The sequence below is a fragment of the Megascapheus bottae genome, chromosome 8 (genome assembly GCF_031878675.1).
Source record: "Megascapheus bottae isolate mThoBot1 chromosome 8, mThoBot2.hap1, whole genome shotgun sequence".
NCBI classification, from domain to species: domain Eukaryota; kingdom Metazoa; phylum Chordata; class Mammalia; order Rodentia; family Geomyidae; genus Megascapheus; species Megascapheus bottae.
The window spans coordinates 71077111-71094483 of NC_143516.1; the positions used below are offsets into that span (position 1 = coordinate 71077111).

At 36.8% G+C, this 17373-nt stretch overlaps 1 pseudogene; it reads left to right on the forward strand.

The window, feature by feature from the left end:
* Positions 1 to 10960: 10960 nt before the first annotated feature.
* Positions 10961 to 12048, forward strand: LOC150060137 (baculoviral IAP repeat-containing protein 2 pseudogene; annotated as a pseudogene).
* The last annotated feature ends 5325 nt before the right edge of the window (positions 12049 to 17373 follow it).

Genomic DNA, 17373 nt, shown 5'->3' on the forward strand with positions numbered 1-17373 from the left:
ATTTTGACCTGTGCCAAGGAGACCTAGTGTATCAGCTCCTATTCCTTCTTGGAAAGTCTTCAGGGTATCTGCTTTTACCTCGAGGTCTTTGATTCATTTGGAATTAATTCTGGTGCAGGGTGACATAGAAGGATCCAACTTTAGTTTTCCACAGGTGCTTAACTAATTCTGGCAGCCCCATTTATTGAAGAGGCTGTCTTTCTTCCATCCTACTTTTTTGTCTCCCTTATTGAAGATTAGGTGGCCTTAGGTCTGCAGGTTGATTTCTGGAAGACCCTGATTATTTTAGTTGGAATGGTTTCGCCCAATATTTTTTCTTCCCACAAAAAGTGGTGACTTTTTTCTCCTCATTCATTATTTTCTCTTTCCTTATTTCTCTTTATGAAATATATAGAGAGAATACTGTATTGTAGAACTTACCATCTGCCAGCCACCACATTCAGCACTAATCAACATATTCCCTATATTACTAAATACATATATAAATGATTTGTGTGCTTACTACATCTCTATTAAGAAGGTAACTACTGATCCCTCATAGCTGAGGAAAGTAAGGCATGGTGAGGCTGGATCATCCCTCATATCAATCTTCAACAATGAAGCCAGAATTTAAACTGCTGACATCAGGCCTTTAAAATCTGACCATCAAACACAATGTGATGATGTGAAGGACAGGACAAGGACAAAACACTGGTGTTCATTCAGTCATTAACCAAATGTGTAGGAAGTACTGGCTCCATGCTCCAATGTTGGAAATATGAAGGTGGATGAAATGCAGTGCTGCCAACTTAAAATCAACCTCTTAATAATTTCAACTATAAGCCTAAACAAATATTAATAGAATTTGATAGAATGCAAATTTCAGTTTCTCAGTACTAACAATTATATTTTGAGTATGTAGTAGAACAGATGAATGTTCCTCTCATCACTGAAAGGTCTGTAAATAGTGCTGTTTATGTTTATGGGTGTGGGACAATAAACCTGGAATCAAAAGTAATCTGTATCAGTGCCACAGTGAGAAAACTGTCCAGACCACCTGCCTAGAAGTTCTTTCTGGGGCAAATGACAGGTCAAAAGGTTAAACAGGGCCGGGAATTTGGCCTGGTGGTAGAGTGCTTGCCTAGCATGCATGAAGACCAGGGTTCTATTCCTTGGTACCACATGCATAGAAAAAAGCGGGAAGTGGTGCTGAGGCTCAAGTGGTAGAGCTCTAGCCTTGAGAAAGTCCAAGGACAGTGCTCAGGCCCTGAGCTCAAGCCCAGGACTGGCAAAAAAAAAGGTTAAACAAAAATTAGGGAAGCAAGGCTGGGCACCACGGACTCACACCTGGAATCTTACCTACACAAGAGGCTTAGATCTAAGGATGAAGTTTTGCAGCCAGCTCAGGCAGACAAATCTGAGAGACTCTTATCTACAATTAAACCAGCAAAAAGTCAGCAATGGAAGTGTGGTACAAGTGAAAGAACATTGTTCTTGATGGAAAAGGGCAAACAAAGGCACAAAGCCCTGAGTTCAAAACACATAGGCACATAACTACATACAAAGAAAATTAGGCAGTCAAAGAAAATTAGGCAGGCTAAGAGACAGGATAAATATTGGAAGCAAAAAAATGGTATTTCTAGAGTAGAGAAAAAACACTTATTAGTTATTTTCTAGCAGGACTCTTCCAAATCAAGGAATCTGAGCTATTCACCCCAATTACCTGGGGATCTAGAATGGAAATGGACCATTAAATGCAGATAGTGAATGCCCACCCATCCCATGCGGCAATGCTGAGTGATGTCACATTGTGCACTGGCTGTGTATAACTCCATTAATCACAGAGTTTTTAGGAATCATTTTATATTACACTATATGAAATGTTTCAGGCTGTGACCTGGTCCTCTTAGGGTATCTTCTCTTTATTTTGCTTTAGTCTCATTTCTTAAGGAAGAGTGCCAAAAGGCAGAGACAACTATGAACATTTCAAAGGCTTCTTTTCCCACCATGCCAAGTTCCTAACAGCATGATAGACTGGATTCCTATCACTGCTCATTATTTTCATAAGAAAAAATAATGTAGGAAGGAACATTGAATATTGACATAATAATCTTATATAACTTCTCTTCCACAATTCAAGGGCATAGGTGCAGAGTTTTTATTAATATGGTAAAATCATAGATATTAGTAAGGATTCAATAAGCTCTATACACAAAATAGTCATTCTCAAAGGACACATTTAGAAGGATGTTATTCATTAATTCATCAGCGAAGTATTATATGAATTCAAAAAGGGAATTAGCACAGAATGATTTTACTTGTGAGACTAACTTGGAGAATATACAAAATGAATTCTGTAGTCATCAATTTCCATTTTTCTGAGTTGAAAAAGACAATAGGAATTATTACTGAAAATAAGCTTGCACATCTGAAAATGCCTTAATCTAAATTGAGTCTGTCTTTTTTTATCTTTATTTACTTAGACTCATGACTGCTTAAAAAAACCCTGTTTCTATGTTTTTCCTTCTCATATAAAAATGAAAACAGGAGAAAGAAGACAGGCATGGACTCTGAGGTTATATATTTTAAGCCCATTGTCTTCTAAAATACATTTCTTTTAAGCCCAAGTTTTTCTATGTATGATTTCAGAAATGATGTTTCTAGTTATGTTTTGCTGTTGACCTAAAGAACAAAACTCCTTATTGGTCTGTCATGGCACCTTTCATTTGGCAAGCTTTTTTGATATGTTCAATATTTATTATTCATACAAGGGCCTCAGAATGTAGACAAAACAATTAGCTTCCCCTCTGTTTTAGAGAGAAGAAAGCAACTCTTACATTAAAATGCTCCCCAAGATCAGTTCCCTGGACTCATTCCCACTCTTTCCTGGGTGGCTCTTGCTGTAATTACACTATGGGGCTTACAGTTGTGGCAGTGATTAGAAAATCAAAACTAGCTTGGAACAATATGACGATGGCTCTACAAATTCCAGAAAGGGCCAGTTGCATTAGTTATCTTTGGGTTACTATAATAAAATACTTGAGATAACGTGTAGAGCAAACAGGGTAATTTTTGCCCATGATTCTGGAGATTCTATTTCAAAACAGGTAGCTTATTGCTTTAGGCCTTTGGCAGAGCTGCATGTCATGGCGGCATTGAAACATAAACCAGTGAGTAAGAGAGAGGTTGAATGAGTTGGGGAGAGTCTCACAATCCCTCAGCAAGACATGTACCTAATTACCTAAGGACCTCCCATATAGCAACACATGCTAACATTTCATCACCTCCCAGGACCATCTTGTGAGGCCACATTTCCTCAAGATTTCAACCTTCCAATGGAGAGCGGGAAGATGATTCCTCCAAACCATAGTAGAAGTCTTCAGCAGAAGGGAATCTGAGCAGGGAGGTGAGGAGCATGGTAAGCTTGAAGAAGCAATGGCACACACTTTCAATACCAGTCCAAGGCACATAACCTTACAACATAAGAGAAGGTATTCTTCAACATTAGTTCAGAGTATGATGTGATTGAGTGTTTAAGAAAAAACAGTAAGAAATTCTCAAGGAGGAAAACGGCCTCAGCCTAAACCCCTTAGATTCATTCAATGCGGATTTGGACACATCTACTTGCTCATGTATCAACTTCACTCAATAAAAGAAAACAAATGAAAAACAGTACAGAAAAAGAGTAGATTCAGGAACTCCAGGAAATAGCATAGTAACTGTAAAATAAAAGTGTAAAGTAAATGTAAAAATTGACATATTTCAGACAGCATAAAAGAATGGACTTCCACTTCTAGAAAGATAGACTTTAATTTTTTTCTACATTAATTACAATTAAGAGCCCTGGACATTAAAATACAAATATAAGATGTCTGTAAGAGATAGGGAACAGATGAGTTGAAAATTCAGGATCCAAGAAGCAAACACTGAATGCCCTTTGACAGCTTTTTGTTTTCTGCATCCCACTTGTGGGTGGACAAAGCGATTCATAATGAAAGTAGTAAAGGGAAAGTAAGATAAGTCACCAGTAAACATACCTCAGAAGAAAGAGAGTGGGGATTAGGATTGTGGTTCAGTTGTAGAATGAGACTCTGGGTTCAACGCTCCCAAAGAAAAGCTAATATAAACTCCCTACATAGAAAGAGAATGGCAAGAAAAGCACCCTTGAAGTCTAAGAAAGAAAGCAAAAAGAAAGAGGGCAGTAAGCAACAATACGAATAAATACCGTAACCTTTCCTTCTATATTTAAGTATTTCAAAATTCTGCTTGGCAATTGAAGCAAGTAGTTTAACTTCATTTGGGATGGATCTAAATATATTTAAGAAGGCTTATAGTATAAATAGAAAAAATAGAGGGTGAGGTGCTGGTGGCTTCTACCTGCAATTAATTCTAGTTATTTGAGAGGCTGAGACCATTAGGGCTGCCAGTCCAGGCAGAATAGTGTGCAGGAAAGCTGGATACAATGATTTGTACCAGTTACTCTAGCTATCAGGAAACCTCCCAAAGTGGATTGCAGCCTATTTGTGCACCTAACAAAATAGGACCCTCTTTCAAAAATAATAAGCAAAAAACAAATGCCTTCCTCAAATCACATCGTCAGCCATGAGTTCAATCCACAGTACTCTTCTTCTTTTAATATACTTTTTTCTTTTTTTTAACTTAACATCTTTAATATGGAAAACAAGATCAAGCATAGAGTTTAGTAGAGCTGGATGTTTAGCACTTAGCCATAATCAACTCCTGGTTTATTGTATACTTTCAAATGATGTCAGCAACACAAAGATCACCGCTGCTAAACACATTCTTCCAGTTCAACTGCCTAGGGCACAATTAATTCTTTTCTATAAATTCCTTAATAAAAATTGTATATAATTTCATATGATTCTTTTATGTAAATATTCTCTTTAAAATATTTCTTAATTTTATTCATCAATACAAAAGGAATCAGTCTTCTCTACTCATGATTTGCTTTTTTTACTGTGATTAATAGAAGGGTTGTATTATATTCACCAGATAGAAGGTGCATAAGGTCACAAATATTGATACCCTTTCTTATGACATGGTCCCCATTTCCCTCCCACTTCCCCCCCCCCCCGTTTATCTTGATTTCCCCCCTTCCCTATCCAATTTCAAATAACCAATTAAGCACATATAAAATACATCAGATAACAAGGTGAAATATTGTAACAATATGAGATAACCAAGGGATGGCAAAAGAGATGAGAGATAACATAGTATATTAAGAACAACAGTCATTTATTCTATGCCTTTTGTTTCCTTATCCTACAGGTCCTTACATTTAGTGTCATACTATTTGGCCTAATGTCTCTAGATTTTGTTTTATTGTAAATCTCTTCTAGGAGAGTCCAAGGTTTCTACTGATTATAACAAATGAAGGAGACTATTGGGCCTGTGTTCCTTTGAATCTGGCTTCACTTAATATGTCTTCTAAGTCTTTCCATTTCCTTATAAATGGGGCAATGCCATTCTTTCTGACAGCAGCATAGAATTCCATTGTGTACAAATACCACATCTTGTTGATCCACTCATCAACTGAGGGACATCTGGGTTGGTTCCATATCTTTGCTATGGTAAATAGGGCTGCAATGAACATCATTGTGCTAGTGGATTTAGTATGCCCTTGTTTCTGGATGGTTGGGTAAATGCCAAGTAGTGGAATTGCTGGGTCATAGGGGAGCTCTATGTTTAGTTTTTTGAGGCACTGCCATACTGCTTTCCATAGTGGTTGAATGAGTTTGCACTCCCACCAACAGTGTAGTAGTGATCCCTCCTGGCCACATCCCCTCCAGCATCTGTTGTTATTAGTTTTCTTGATCCTGGCCATTCTAACTGGAGTGAGGTGGAATCTTAGAGTTGTTTTGAGTTGCATTTCTTTTATGACCCAAGATGTGGAGCATTTCTTCATGTGTCTATAGGCCATGTTTATTTCTTCTTCAGAGAAGACTCTCTTTAGTCTTTGGCCCATCTTTTAATGGGATGTTTGTTACTTTGGAGATTAGTTTTGGAGTGATTCAATTTTTTGAGCTGTTGATATATTTTAGATATGAGATGGCAATAGGTCTGCAGGTTAATTTCTGAGTCTTCATTTCTATTCCATTGGTTGGTCCTCAGGCCTGTTCTTGTTCCAATATGAATGTGCTTCTAAATTTACTATGGCTTTGTAATAGAGTTTGAAGTTTGGTATTGATACTCCTCCAGCACTGTTGTTCCTGTTAGGAATTGTTTGTGCTATGTGCTGTCTTTGTTGTTCTCTATGAATTTTTGGTTACTTCCTCTATTTCATTAAAGAAATAAGTTGGGATATTGATGGAAATTGCATTGAATTTGTATATTAGCCTTTGGCAATATTGTCAATTGCATGATGCTGATTCTCCCAGTCCAGGAGCATGGAAGGTTTTTCTCCTTCCCTAGATCTGCTTTAAGTTCCTTTTTCAGCTTTTTCAAGTTTTCACTGTAGAGGTCCTTCGCTTTTTGGTTAAATTGATTCCTAGGTACTTTTTTCTTTAGGCTATTGCAAAAGGAGTTGCTTTCTTAATTGCAGCTACAGTATTTTTTCAAAGAGGGTATAGAAACATAAAAGGAGCCAGGCACATTGACTCATGCCTGTAATCCTAGCTATGCAGGAGGCTGAGATCTGAGGATCAAGGTTCAAAGCCAGCCAGGGCACAAAAAGACCTGAGACTCTTTTTTTTTTAATTTACTTTATTTTATTTTTTTTTCATTTTAAACATTTTTATTGTAATTAGTAAAGGGGTTACATGATATTTGCCAGATAGAAGGTGCATTAATTCACATACATTGATACCCTTTCACATGTCTTGGTATCCGTTTCCCTCCCCCCCCACACCCCCCAACCGTCTTGGTTTTCCCCCCTTCCCTATCAAATTTCAAATATCCAAATACAAATAAATTCAATTTATCAGATAACAAAGTGAGATACTATACCAATATGAGATAACCAAGGGACAGCAAAGGAGATGAGAGACAACATAGTACATTAAGGACAACAATCATTCATTATATGGCTTTTGTTTCACTATCCTGGAGGTCCTTTCAATTAGCTTCACATGATATGTCCTTATGTATCAAGATTTTGCTCTATTGCAAATCTCTGCTAGTAGAGCCCAAGGTTTCTACTGATTATGACGAATGAGGGAAACCATTGAGCCTAAGTTCCTTTGAGTCTGGCTTACTTCACTTAATATGATTTTTTCTAAGTCTTTCCATTTCCTAACAAATGGGGCGATGTCATTCTTTCTGACAGCAGCATAGAATTCCATTGTGTACAAATACCACAACTTGTTGATCCACTCATCAACTGAGGGACATCTAGGTTGGTTCCATATCTTTGCTATGGTGAATAGTGCTGCAATGAACATTGTTGTGCTAGTGGGTTTAGTATGTCCTGGTTTCTGGGTGGTTGGGTAAATGCCAAGTAGTGGAATTGCTGGGTCATAGGGGAGTTCTATGTTTAGCCTTTTGAGGCACTGCCACACTGCTTTCCATACTGGTTGAACGAGTTTGCACTCCCACCAACAGTGTAGTAGTGATCCCTCCTGGGCACATCCCCTCCAGCATCTGTTGTCATTCATTTTCCTGATCCTGGCCATTCTAGCTGGAGTGAGGTGGAATCTTAAAGTTGTTTTGATTTGCATTTCTTTTATGAGCAGAGATGTGGAGAATTTCTTCATGTGTCTATAGGCCATTTTTGTATCTTCTTCAGAGAAGACTCTCTTTAAGTCTTTGGCCCATTTTTTAATGGGATGGTTGTTACTTTGGAGGTTGGTTTTGGAGTGATTCAATTTTTTGAGTTGTTGATATATTTTAGATATGAGGTCTTTGTCCGTTGTTTGGTTGGTGAAGATCTTCTCCCACTCTGTAGGCTTCCTGATTAGTTTACTAGCTATGTCCTTTGCCATACAAAAGCTCTGCAGTTTAATGCAGTCCCACTTATCCAGCCTTTCTCTGATTTGTTGTGATTCTTGGTCCTTATTAAGAAAGTTTCAACCTGTGCCAAGGAGGCCTAGTGTATCTCCTATTCCTTCCTGTAGAGTTTTCAGTGTGTCAGCTTTTACCTCCAGGTCTTTGATCCTTTTGGAGTTAATTCTAGTGCAGGGTGACAAAAAAGGATCCAGCTTTAGTTTTCTGCAGGTGCTTAACCAGTTCTGCCAGCACCACTGTTGAAGAGGCTATCTTTCTTCCATTCTATTTTTTTTCTCCCTTGTCAAAGATTAGGTGGCCATAGGTCTGTGGTTTAATATCTGGGTCCTCAGTTCTATTCCATTGGTCTTCAGGCCTGTTCCTGTGCCAGTACCAAGCTGTTTTGAGAATTATAGCTCTGTAATAGAGTCTAAAGTTTGGAATTGATATTCCTCCAGCGCTGTTCTTTCTGCTAAGAAGTGTTTTTGCTATACGGGGTCTTTTATTATTCCATATGAAATTTTGGATTGCCTCTTCTATTTCTTTAAAGAATGCCATTGGGATGTTGATGGGTATTGCATTGAATTTGTAGATAGCTCTTGGCAAGATTGTCATTTTCACGATGTTGATTCTTCCAATCCAGGAGCATGGGAGGTTTTTCCATTTCCTTAGTTCTGCTTGAATTTCCTTTTTTAGGGTTTTAAAGTTTTCGTCAAAAAGGTCCTTTACATTCTTAGTTAAGCTAATTCCTAGGTACTTTATTTTCTTTGAGGCTATTGCGAAAGGAGTTGCTTTCCTGATTATTGCCTCGTTCCTCTCACTGTTGGCGTAAAGGAAGGCAGTTGATTTTTGAGGGTTGATTTTATAGCCTGCTACTCTTCCAAAGTTTTGAATCAGCTCAAGGAGCTTGGGAGTAGAATCTATAGGATTCTTTAAATACAGAATCATGAAGACCTGAGACTCTTATCACCAATTAACCTCTAGAAAGGGAAAGTCGGGCTTGGCTCAAGGGTAGGGCAGTAGCCTTGAGCTGAAGAGCTCAGGGACAACGCCCAGGCCCAGGGCTAGGGTTGTAGCCTTGAACTGAAGAGCTCGGGGACAGCACCCAGGCTGAGTTCAAGCCCCAATGACCCAACATACACAAAACAGAAACATAAAAGGCAGTTTACATATTTTACATTTCATTGTTACTAATGAAAGTATATCAGTAGATTGTTAAATTATGCAAATGAGTGTAATACCTATATCAACTCTTTCATCACTATTTCATTCAAAAATGCTATAGGCTGGGGCCGGGAGTTTGGCCTAGTGGTAGAGTGCTTGCCTAGCATGCATGAAGACCCGGGTTCAATTCCTCGGCACCACATACATAGAAAAAAGCTGGAAGTGGTACTGAGGCTCAAGTGGTAGAGAACTAGCCTTGAGAAAGTCCAAGGACAGTGCTCAGGCCCTGAGCTCAAGCCCAGGACTGGCAAAAAAAAATGCTATAGGCACACAAAATGATATCCAAATAAAATAATATCCAAATAAAATAATATCCAAATAAAATAATATCCAAATAATAAATACACTAAAATGTCAGAAAGAGATTGCAGGGAAATTCAACAAACAAATAAACAATATATATCAAGTTCTAATATATCATTAATTACACAAAATCTAAAAGTCCACTGTCTAAATATATTCAATAAAATAGATATTTCCAGAGTAAAATCTTAAAACTTCATCCCAACTTATGTAAGGAAGGAACTCATTTTGAATTCAATAACACAGGTATCTCGAAGAAACTCATTTTTAATGCAATAATACAGGGACCTTGAAAGGAAAAAGAAGATATATATTTATAAGGAAGATATATGTATACATATATACATACAAAATATGCATATATAATACTGGTCAAAGAAAGAAGTGGTTGCATATCAAAACAGACTTTATAGTAAGCAAAATTACCAAAGATAGAAATCTTTTATGGATAAGGCAGTCTAATCCACTAAAAATAATCACAACAATCTTAAATGTGTATGTAACAATCATAAAATGTGAAATAAAACATTTTCAAAAGAAAGGAGAAATAGATAATCCATAATTAAAGAAAGAAATTTCAATACCTTTTTCAACTCTTAATGGAATGACTAGAAAATCAGCAAAGGGGTAGAAAATTTAACTATGCTTAACATAGTCTAATTGATTGCTGTTGTAATTACTGGATTTTTGTTGCTGTTTGGTTGGGTTGGTTTGGGTGCTGAAATAAAATCTGGAGCCTTCTGTACACTAAGTATTTGGTCTACCATTAAGCTATACTCTCAACCCTCTTAGCAAAATTATTAGAGCATTCTACCAACCAGAGAGGTCTACAAAACAGCTACTAAGATGGGCACGGGTGGCTCATGCCACCATTCTGTCAGGAGGCTGAGAACTGAAGATGGCAGTTTGAAGCCATCCCAGGTAAGGGAAGTCCATGAGATTCTTTTCTCTAATTAACCACCACAAAGCCAGAAGTGGAGTTTTGACTCAAGCACTAGAGCAGAAGCTTTAAGTGAAAAAACTCAGGGCCAAGTGCAAGACCCATGACTAGCACATAAAAAGAAAAAAAGAATATCTAATAAGATGCACCATACCTGGGTCCTAGAAATAACTCAAAAATTACAAAACAATTTTATGGACTGGTCTCCAAGCATAACAGAATCAAACTAGAAATTAAAAAGATAATAATAAAATCTTTGAATATTTATAAATTAAGCAACACATTTCTAAATACCAAAGAAGAAGCCTCAGAGAAAAAAAGATATATGCACTTAGTTGAATGGAAAATAAAATATATAAAATCTGAAGGATATGGTTACCATTGTGCTGAAAGGGAAATTTATGATTGTAACTATGTAGACTGGAAACAGAAAAAGGTAGCAAGTCAACAATTTAAGCTCTAACCTCAAAAATGTTGAGATAAGGGCTGGGAGTTTGGCGTAGTGGCAGAGTGTTTGCCTAGCATGCACTGGGTTCTATTTCCCATGTACATAAAAAAAAATGTCATGCAGTCATGATGAACACACCAGTGGTGAGGGCTGCTCTGGAGATGGGCTTTAGTAGAAGCCTCGTGAGACAGACTGTTCAGAGTAGAATCCTCACCACGGGGGAGAACTACAAAACCGTTAACGACATTGTGTCGGCCCTTCTTAATGCAGAAGATGAAAGAAGAGAAGAAGAGAAGGAAAGACAAGCGGAGGAGATAGCATCAGATGACTTGTCATTAATTCGGAAGAACAGAATGGCTCTGTTTCAACAATTGACATGTGTCCTTCCTATCCTGGATAATCTCTTAAAGGCTAAAGTAATTAATAAACAGGAGCATGATATCATTAAACAAAAAACACAGATACCTTTACAAGCAAGAGAACTGATAGATACCATTTTAGTTAAAGGAAATGCTGCAGCCAACATCTTCAAAAATTGTCTTCAAGAAATTGATTCTGCATTATATGAGAACTTATTTGTGGAAAAGAAAATGAAGTATATTCCCACAGAAGATGTTTCAGGTCTGTCACTGGAAGAGCAGCTGAGAAGACTGCAAGAAGAAAGAACTTGTAAAGTGTGTATGGACAGGGAAGTCTCTGTTGTATTCATCCCTTGTGGCCATCTGGTGGTGTGCCAGGCGTGTGCTCCTTCTCTGAGAAAATGCCCCATTTGCAGGGGTATAATCAAGGGCACTGTTCGGACATTTCTCTCATAAAGACAAGTAGCCTGCACTTTGGAAGCCAACTGAAACAAGGAATTCCTGATTCTTCAGTTAGTGACATTTTGCTCTACTGCTTTCATAATCTTGTCTTATAAAAGTCAGTATTGAGTATTTTGTATGTCTGTGAGGTTGCAAGAGTCGATGGGTATTTGATGAGCCAAGTTAGTGACCTGTGTGACTTCAGGAGATATGAAGGATTGGTAGGCCCTGCTCGTGTGTTGGGCGCCGCCACACGACTGCCTGGACTGCGTGGTCTCCAGAGCTCTGAGAACTGGAGGGCATGAGCTGTACCACATTCTCTTGGGTGCTTTTTATTATGGAAAATAGGATTTTTCTGTTACTGGCAAACAAGATCTCTCCTAGTTTGTGAGAAACATTTTAATAAAGTGCTTTTAAAAAATTTTAAAAAAATGTCATAAGGGATGCTTCAGCTTAAGTAGTAAATTTCTGGTCTTAAGAAAGCCCAAAGACAGTGCTCAGGCTCTGAGCTCAAACCCAGGACTGGAAAAAACATTTTTTTAAATGTAAAAAAAAAAAAGTTGAGCAAGAAAAGGATGTAATAAAGATAAAAGCAGAAAAGCATAAGTATACCGAAGATATGGCTTCTTATGAGAAAAATCATAAAATTCACAAACCTGTAGCTAAATTGACAAATCTTAAAAGAGAGAGGGAGAAAAAGTCATAAAAATTTGTACCAATATGTTAGAAGTTGATTTCTTCATGATAATCAAACCTGTAGTTAGTCCAGATATTTCCAGCAGATGAATAATTGAACTATTAGTACACTTACATCATGGAACACTAATCAACAATGAAAAAAATGAGCTTGTAACTCATGCAGCAACCTGGGCTGTATCTCTGGAGACTGGTGGAGTAAAAACTCAGTTACAAATTTTATATAATACATTCCGTTTATATGAAATTCTAAAAATGGCAAAAAGGAGTGATCTGTAACACCATTAAGTGGCACTGTTTTGATTTACATGGAAGACAAGTTCAAGTCAAAGCAGTAAACCTTGATTTCCAGGTTGGCTCAACATGCCATCTTCTTCTTCACAGGTACTCAGAATTTCTAACATTCTATTACTCATTCATGAACAGAGATGAGAAATTCTAAGGAGGAAAATACAGCTCTTGCCATTAATCATTTCTGGTTACATCATTTCCTATAAGTTCATTTCCTTTCAAAATAATAACTACTCTTATTTTCATAATTCCATCTCCCTCATCTATATCTCTAATGGTTTTCAAATCAAATTTCTAGAATTTTCTAAATCAGAACCCAATTCAAACTTTTATTATATTTTATACACCTGGCCATAAGTGATATCAGCCATATTGGAGCCAACAACCACTCTTCTCTGGAATGACAGAAAGGAATTTGATATTAAATGAAGCAGAGTAGAATGGAAATCATGTGCAAACACAAAATTATAAACATTCTTGGTGAATGCTACAACCTTGAAAAGTAGGGATTGGAATACAGGAACTCCTTACATTCTCATTTTTTTTTGGTACAAATTGATACATCAATGTTTTATGTAAAGATGTTTGAAAGACATTGCAGTAAAATTTTATAGTTTAGGATGTTTTGTTTTCAGAATGATGATGAAAGGCGCATCTTTTTTTTTTAACATTTCAACAACATATTAAATAAAGTAAAGCAAGTGAGTTTCATTTTATAAATACTAATTCAGATTTTGATTCAGAAATTTATAAAATTACTCTTGAAAATAACTCATTTTCTTTATGCATATTATAAAGAGTTTAATGTTTATTCAAGTCACCAAAGAGTCTAAGAGTAGCTGAGCGACTACACATTAGCTGTGTGATGACTTATTAGCTTCACAACTTACAGCTAAACACTTTCCTTTTCTGTTTCTGTTTCCTAATGAACATTACATGCCCTTACCTACTTTGTGAGGATTATGACCACGCAGATCTCTATTTTCCATAGATAATACTATATTTCACATTCAATCCCATTCTCTTCCATTCTGCAATGTGAGTTAATTGGTTTATGACTCAATTCAAAATACCGTGTGAGAGGAATGCATATTCTTAAGTTTCATGTTTGATAAATGATGACTACTTAAAATAAAATCATGGCAATAAAGGTTTCAATTCAAAACAATTTATTTAATTCTAACATATGGCCAGAAAATATGGCATGTGGGAAGAATGTGTAAAGATAAATGAAAAACAGAGACAAAGTCATTTAGTGTAGATTCTTAAGAACTTGAAGTTGGAAAAAGATCTTAAAGAAGTTGGCCTAATAAAAGAATTTTCATTTCCTCATAGGTTAATGGATTCATCATTTGATTCACTTCAGACCATCTTAGATAGATCTTTGATTCCTAGACAGATTTCTTAGACAACTCTCCTTCAGGATGAACCCTTATTCCTTCTGTTAGCTGCTAGACTTTCATCCTAGTTCTGCCTTTGGGGTATGACAGCAACAGTTTTCTCCATTTTTTTTAGCAGGAAATTCATTATTGGTAAGCAGTTGATCCGTTTCCTCAGTTATAATCAATATACAAAATTCTTAGCATTTACGGTCTGTTTATTTTATAATAACTGAACTACCAGAACACCCCACAGGGCTGGATGTAGCTCAGTGACAAAGCCTAGCAAGTACAATGTCCTGGGTTTGATTCTCAACACCAAAAAAAGAAAAGAAGAAACAAAAAATGACAACAACAAAACCCCCCAGGAAGATTTTAGGGAAGCCCCATTCGTAGACATTATAAAATGTGAAATCTTAATTCTAGCACATTCTGAATGTGTGACCCTAGAGAAGTCCTTTAATGTCTAACTTTTCTTTTTGTTAGTTGTGGAGCTTGAACTCAGGGCCTGAGTGCTGTCCCTGAGCTTGTTTGCTCAAGGTTAGCACTCTACTCCTTTGAGCCAGGCACCACTTCCATTTTTCTGGTGGTTAATTGAAGGTAAGAGTCTCACAGACTGCACTGGCTTTGAACTGCAATCCTCAGCTCGCAGACTCCCAAGTAACATTACAAGCAGAAGCCACGAATGCCCCTCATGTCAAAAGCTTTATCTTGTCTTCGTAATGCTTTGTTATCAATACTACACTAATTTTAGCAGATGAGTTGAGCTGTAAGTTAGTCACTTTCCACTGCAGTAAGAAAATGCCTGAGAAAATTATAAGAGGAAAGATTTATTTTGGCTCATGGTTTCAAAGGTTTTAGTCCAAGGCAGACAGCTCTACTGCTTTTAAACCTATGCCAACATAAGAAACATAGGAGACAAAAGCAATGAGAAAGGAAAGCTGCTTACTCATAACAGGCAGGAAGCAGAAAGAACAAGGAAGAATGTAGGAACAAAATACGCCTTAAAGGCACAACCTGGGGACACATTTCCTCCTAGTAGATTCCATGCAGTTGTGAATTCACCAAATGAATTAGTATAGTAGCTACCCTTATGAGCTGACTGACTCTCAACAATGCCATCCACTTTGAATCAAGCCTTCAACACAGGAGCTTTTAAGGAGATATCTCATACTAAACCATAACAGTTTCTTCTTCTGTAATCTAGAAAGAAATGTATATGATGTATATCTCAAGTGGCAAAGAAAGTAAAGTTCCTTAAAGTTGCAAATAACATCCTTACAGACTTGTCAGACAAGCTCTCTCTTTCTAATTTACCTTTGTATCTGTGTTAACAAAGGATTCAATCTCTGTTCTTGGAACGTTAGAAATCATGGATTAGGCCCAAAGCAAAGGATTTTTATTTCTATATCACTCTCAGCCTAGTACCTACCTTCTCCTGTCTCGTCTGCTCTTGATTAGATACATTTCATGTTTTTTGCTCACAAAATTCACTAGTTACTCAACGTAAAAAACAATCTAGTTAAAACAACAACAATAACAATTAGAAAGCAGCTTGGTTATTCAGTATGATAGGACAATCAGGCCTAGAAACCAGTGTGGCAAAGTGTAGACACAACAGTTTCCTTCTATCTTGAGGCTGAGGAACTACTTCTCCAGAAAGAACAAGAACCAAGCAGAAGACTTGCATGTGTATACAGAACGTAGACATAGTGTTGTCAGATTTTGCAAGGTCTTGGCATGATGAGTGGAGATTTTATTTAAGAATTCACACAGTACAAGAGTGAGGACTCAATATTTGCATACCTAATGCTATGGACATGGTATTGGAAATATAAACACAACTACATAGACATAAAACCCTATGACTCTATAGACATAATGTTTTATTACATAGATTTATATGTGTCTATGACATCCAAATCTTCATCCTAATTTTAATTATGTTCTAAAATCTAAGTTCCAGTGATTGTATATAGAGATTCCCTTCTTGAATACTTGTTAAACATGTTATTTGAAATATGACGTAAAAATCAATGTTAATAAATTCTTTAATTAAAAAAAAGAAATCAAGTTTGGAGAGTTAAAGGTTGAATGTTGTTTTCTCATATGTTATATCTAAATAATAAACAAACAGGAAAGCAAACACAAGGCCTTAAGCATACAAACATGTATATACTCCCCCCCCACACACACACTAATTGATTAATGTATGGTCTATGCAGGGGATAACTCCAATGGCACAAGTCTTCTAAAGCACTAACTTACAGGATGCTGAACCATGTGCTTTCAGAAATACTGAGGTCAAGGGTAGCTGGGAAGACAAATGGAGAGAGGAAGTGTGGGGGCATGCAGTCATACTGTTCAATGTACATATGGGAAAGTGGAAGCAGAAAACTTGAGGGGCTGAATGAGATTAGGAATGGTGGGAGAGAATGATGGAGGGGATAGCATTGATTAGGATGCACTGTACACATAAACTGACAGTGAATTAAAATTCCTTTGCACTTGCAGATGATTTTTTAAATAAAATGTTGGTATTTTATAAAGTTATGTAGGAATGGGCAGAGATAGCAGAAACTAACTGGATGATCCCAGCAAACCACAAGTGTAACCCATGCACCCATGCCAAATCTGCCAGCTGCTTGTTTTCTGTTGGAAATACAGCAGTACAGGTATCAACCAGATGATGAGACATACTCTTTCATGGCAGGGAGTTAATGAAGCAGCTCTCTGTCATGGGCTTCCAGAGGTGTGGTAAAGAGGGAGAAAAAAGTATAATTGTACAACAGTTTGGATGGCTGACTTGAAGAAGTTCCAAGATTTGAAATAGGATATAACTTCATAAATTACTATTAGAACACTGGAAGAAAAATAAAAATAACTTTATCTTTGGAAAAACATTCCCCCTCAATGTATCTTGGCACCTTCTGAGAAGAAAGGTAAGAATTCAGTTCTTACCACTTAAGAACTTAATTCTTCTTTCCATTCCAGACAAAGCTGCTATTATTTTACAAGAGAACATTAACAGAGCAAGGAGTTTTTTCAAATAAACAAGGCAGAACAAGCACAACTGATTTTTTTCACTCTTTTATATTTCAAAAAAGCTATTAAAAGACTTAGATGGCTGAAGTATTACACAAATTATCCTATTATTGGAGCAATGAAAGGATTTCACACCCATCCATTTATTTCTAATTTGATTTCCTTCCACAAAGTTCTTTTGTTTTTGAAAAAAAATATTTGTGAAGCTTCAGATATAATTCACATTAATCAAGGAATGTATTTTAAAAATAAGGTTTGAAGTGCCCTATTAAGAGAAAAAGTCTAAGTCTCACATAGCTACTGCTTTTCATCTGCCACCTAAAATTA